Here is a 5,492-nt window from a genome sequence, read left to right as displayed (position 1 = left end):
GTTCAGCAAAGTCCACAAGAGCGAAAGCTAGTCCGAGGGCGGAGTTCAGGGTAGTTATCCAGAAGTCAAACACAGGGTTCAGAATCAGGGCAGCCATCAACGTGATGTATTGCCTTCTGAATGGTGTGATGGGCTGTCACTCACTGTCTTCACTGTCAGACAAAGAGGGGAACAGACCCTGACAAAGAAGTTAGTTATGAAGGTAGTTACGAATTTCCTGTGGTCAGGGAGTTGGACTAGGTGACCCTTGAGCTCTATGTTTCTATTTATAGTAGGTCTCAACTCTTTGGCCCTTTCCACACATGCACAATAATGCACTTTCAATCCACTTTCAATGCATTTGAAGCTGGATTTTACTGTGCAGAATAGCAAAATCCACTTGCAAACAGTTGTAAAAGTGGATTGAAAGTGCATTATTCTGCATGTGCGGAAGGGGCCTTTGGCTTGTAAAGGAGCCATCCTACAAATTTCATAAACCTTTCTCAAATGTTGTCTGCATGTGAGGGGAGGGAGGACAGCAACTGCATACATTTGGGGTGGACCACTTCTGGCATTCATGTCTACTATGTTGTCTGAAGACTCCATTCAGGAGCAGCAGTGGCGTAGGAGGTTAAGAGCTCGTGTATCTAATCTGGAGGAACCGGGTTTGATTCCCTGCTCTGCCGTCTGAGCTGTGGAGGTTTATCTGGGGAATTCAGATTAGCCTGTACACTCCCACACACGCCAGCTGGGTGACCTTGGGCTAGTCACAGCTTCTCGGAGCTCTCTCAGCCCCACCCACCTCACAGGGTGTTTGTTGTGAGGGGGGAAGGGCAAGGAGATTGTCAGCCCCTTTGAGTCTCCTACAGGAGAGAAAGGGGGGATATAAATCCAAACTCCTCCTCCTCCTCCTCCTCCTCCTCCTCCTACTTCTTCTTCTTCTTCTTCTTCTTCTTCTTCTTCTTTAGGAACTATTCATAATAAACTATGAAGCTGCCTTACACGGAGTAAGACCACTGCGTTGCCTCCAATAACTGTCAGATCCCCCTGCCACTGTTTAAACACCCATGCATGTGTACATGTGAAGCCATCTTGTACTGAATCAGACAACTGACCTACCTAAGTCAGTACTGTCTACTCTGGCAATACCTCTCTAGGGTCTTGGCTGCAGATCGTTTCAAATCATGTAGGACCGGACTTTAAAAAAAGGTGCAAATTACAGGGCTGAACTCAGCACCTTCTGCTTGCTGAAATTTCGGGTTTGGGCTTATTTTAACCTTGAAATTTTCGGTAAAGCCGAATAAAACCTATACATGTTGGCTTTATTCCTCTGCTACTGGAAATTTTCAGGTTAACCCCCCGCAAACCTGAATTTCTCAGTTATCCACCCCCGGCCACTGCTCCCAAGCCCCCGAGGGCTTTGAATTCATCAACGGGGGAGGGAATGCCATACTGCTCTGAGCTTACCCAGCACAGCATGGAGCTGTCTCTCTGTCCCACGCCCCTGGCTCTCATTTCCACATGGATTTGGGAAATGGAAACGGGGAGAGAAAAAATGGAAAAAGCTGGAAAAGTTGAATGTTTCAGCTTTTTTGGCACCAGGCGCAAACCTGAAAAAGTGATATAAGTTTTTATTTGTGTGTGTGTGTGCCCAAATCACCCCCACCCCATGAGCCACAGCCCCTACTCTGACGAGCAGAAGCTTCTGGAAGCTCTTTCACCTCACCATGGGATTTTCTAGCTTTCCAGGCGGGACCTCTGTCCCTGAGCTATGGATTCAATCCAGTGGTATACAAATTAGCTAAAGACAGTTGGTCGCACTCTGGCTGGTATCGTTGCCTCTGACAGGCAGAAGTTGTCCAGAGACTCAGGTTGAGAAGGTCTTTCTGCCAAAGGTGGGATCCAGCAGGTTCTCACAGGTTCCCGAGAGTAGGTTACTAATTATTTGTGTGTGCTGAGAGGGGGTTACTAATTGGGGATTTTGCCATGTGATTTTTGCCTTAGTTACGCCCCTCCTCTCAGCAGTAGCGCGCAGAACTTGAAGCAGTCTAGCAGGAGGTGCACCGGCGTGCATGGCAGCCTGCGCCTGCGTGCATTCGTTTCCCGCCCAAGGACCGGCGCAGCGGCTGTGTCCTTGCCACAGCCCCGCCCCCAAAATACCCTGCCCCCGAAATGCCCAGCCATGCCCCCGTCGTGCCCCACCCAGCCCCATTGGTGCTACGCCACAGTTTGAATCCCACCACCATGGGAACCTGTTACTAAAATTTTTGGATCCCACCACTGCTTTCTGCCCACCTGCTACATAAGACCCTTAAATGGGAGATGCTGGAATTGAACCTGAGACCTTCTGTATTCAAGACATATACGCTGTCACTGCGCCACAAGTCCCCTCCCCTTAGTTTAGAAATATATCACTTTGTCCATGTGGATTAACGCACAACTCGCCTCATGCGTATCTGGTATCAGAATGGAAAATAATATTTAAAACGGCTGTTCTTTTGGGCAACTGGGAGGAGATTTGTTTTATTCTATTGTATGTCATGTGTCGTTCTCTTGTATTTCCTTTATTGTCCCAGAAAGGGGCCACCACTGAGGAGATAGTCATTGTATCCCAGCTGGGAGTCAAGTTGGTGCAGTGGTTAAGAATGGTGGACTAATCTGGAGAATTGGGTCCAATTCCCCACTCCTCCACATGAAGCCTGCGGGGTGACCTTGAGCCAGTCTCAGTCCTCTTGGAAGTCTCTTGGCCCACACAGAGGCAGGCAATGGCAAACCACTTCTGAGCTTCTTTTGCCTTAAAAACCCGATGAGATTGCCATAAATCAGCTGTGACTTTACAGTACTCTACATAAACACACCCAACCTGCAAATAGCTACGAAAGCTGCAGTGTCTGTTCTTCTGAAAAGAGATCAGCAGTTGAAAGAGACATGGGAAAATGTGTGGGTGTGATAGGAGAATGATCCAAAAGCCACAATCCACCTTTACATGTGAAAAACGGGCTTCTTCGTCTGTAATGGTATTTCCCATATGCAAGCAGCTTGTGAGAGAACTTTGCATAGGGGTGTAAAATCAAACTACTCCCACTGAGCCCAGACCTGGATGGCCCAGACTAGCCCAATCTTGTTGTAACTCAGAAACTGAACCGGGTCGGGCCTGGTTAGTACTTTGATGGGAGACCTCCAATAGAAAACCACCTTTGTTCATCTTTGGAGAGTGATGGAGTCTCCTTCTTTGGAGATTTTTAAACAGAGGCTGGATGAACATATGTCAGGAGCAGTGGTGGGATCCAAAAATTTTAGTAACACGTTCCCATGGTGGGGGGATTCAAACAGTGGCGTAGCGCCAATGGTGCTGGGTGGGGCACGACGGGGGCGTGGCCAGGCATTCCGGGGGCGGGGCATTAATAATTTCTCTGTTACTGTAAAAAACTCTTACTGTTAAAAAAGTTCCTAATTTCCAGCTGGTATCTTTCTGTCCATAATTTAAACTCATTATAGCAAGTCCTATCGTCTACTGCCAACGGAAACAACTACTTCTCCTCTAATTGACTGCCTTTCAAATACTTAATTTTGTTTCTAGAAATCAAAAGAAGGATACTTTCCTTAAACAAGGAACTTTACCATAATTCTAAAACATGTTTTTAAAACAGCCCAACAGGGAGAATTATCCCGTTTTCTACCTTCGCTAACCAGCCACATAGGAAACAATAGGACTTTATGATTTTTGGACCTAATGGAATTTCTAACGGAAAAGCAGACCCAATTAGTAACTCCCTCTCGGCACACACAAATAATTAGTAACCCACTCTTGGGAACTGGTGAGAACCTGCTGGATCCCACCTCTGGTCAGGAGTGCTTTGATTGTGTGTTCCTGCATGGCAGGGGGTTGGACTTGATGGCCCTTCTGGTCTCTTCCAACTCTACGATTCTTGCCTTGAAAAGCCTACAGGGTCACTATAAGTTGGGTGGGACTTGACGTTACATTCCACCCCCATGCCCGGAGAAGCTAGGTTTGAAAGAGAAAGTCAACTAATTTCACCCCACGTGCTGCACTTATTAGAAGAGAGGTTGCACTTCTGTGCATGGCAAAGTTACAAGCAATTTGTTGTCTCTTGTGCGCCAGGACCTCTGGATCAAAAGGAAATGAAAAAATCCTATTTTGGAAGAGATGCATTGCTGAACTAAAGCGACAGGATGCATTTTCAAAGTATACGCTTGGATTCAAGGCAAGGGGTTGTCAGTTTTCTTTCACCGGATCTGCTTCAGGCGTATATGCAAAAATCCAGCAGGTGAAGCTTTTTATTTTACAGAAACAGAGCAACAAGGAAATGCTTCAGCTCTTCAATTCCCATAGGTCAGGCTGCTATAAAAAAAAAATAGCGATGAGACTAGTGAAAAGAATACAATACAATAAAATAGAATTGCTTATCTTCTGTTTAAAATATCATGATCGGAGAAATGCCGAAGGATATATTTTTCCACAAAAGAAAACATTTCTGCCTGAGTGCATTGAAAGATTTAAAGCAGATTGTGCTACTAATAATAGTTATAGCAACACTAAAAAAAGGAAAAAAAGGGCCTTTTTGAAATGCAGTCCCAAATACTAACTGAAAAAAAAACCCCATGCATGTAATACAAGAGATTCAGTTCAGAGGGAGGGGGAGATTGGAGCACAGTGCGCAACTGGGAAGATGTCAAGAATTGCTGCTCATTGTCCTTTCAAAATCCTCTAGTGAAATATAATTAATTACCGTTCCTTACTTGGGGAGATGAGAAAAATTAAGACACCTGTCCTGGAGACCATCTCTGCCGGGACTCGAACCCGGAACCTCTGGATTAGAAGTCCAGCGCGCTCGTCCATTGCGCCACAGAGACCTCACCACAAGCTCAGCATCAGGACCAGAACTGAAAAAGCACATACCTTCTGCATCACTGCTGAGTGATTCCAGCATCATGCTATTTCTGCTCGGCTTTGTCAAGGGTAGAGGGAAAACCTGGAGCCAGGATTCTATTTTTTCTCTTCCTCATCCAGTAGATTTCATTCTGCGTTCCCTCCATCCTTTGCTTCCCTTTGAGGGAAAGGGGGGGAAATCTATATATATAATTCATCAGATAGCTCCATCACTACCACAAAGAGAGAGACAGCAAAAACCTGGAGCAAGGATTAATCAAACCGCCTTCATTTCGTCAGGACCATGGACAGCAGAAAATTCCCGACCTTGGATATAACAGCTGTATCCCCGGTGGGCTTTCGCTAGCATTTCCCCTCCCCCAACACGGAAATAATCTAAAACTGGGGCTGTTCTGTATCCCTTTCAGAAGAGAGAAGCAAGTGAAGAAATATTTTTGAAGCATTTATCAGAACACTGGCTATCTGACTCCCCCCCCCCCTTCTCTGTTAAATTCCTGGAAACTAGCCCTGTCTGTGCAGAGATAAATATTATGCACACGACTCAGACTACATTAAATCAGATCAGCTGCAAATCTAGGACATTGGTCCAGAGGAATGGAAG

General features: G+C 45.9%; 1 non-coding gene across 1 annotated transcript; it reads right to left on the bottom strand.

Moving 5' to 3' along the window:
• Positions 1 to 4,780: 4,780 nt before the first annotated feature.
• Positions 4,781 to 4,854, bottom strand: TRNAR-UCU. Its single transcript has one exon. It is a non-coding gene; the product is annotated as a tRNA-Arg (tRNA).
• Between the last annotated feature and the right edge of the window lie 638 nt (positions 4,855 to 5,492).

Source organism: Sphaerodactylus townsendi, linkage group LG01, assembly GCF_021028975.2.
Source record: "Sphaerodactylus townsendi isolate TG3544 linkage group LG01, MPM_Stown_v2.3, whole genome shotgun sequence".
In the NCBI taxonomy this organism is placed as follows: Eukaryota; Metazoa; Chordata; class Lepidosauria; order Squamata; family Sphaerodactylidae; genus Sphaerodactylus; species Sphaerodactylus townsendi.
Note: the sequence above shows the minus strand (reverse complement) of the source record. Positions and strands in the feature narration are given on the sequence as shown.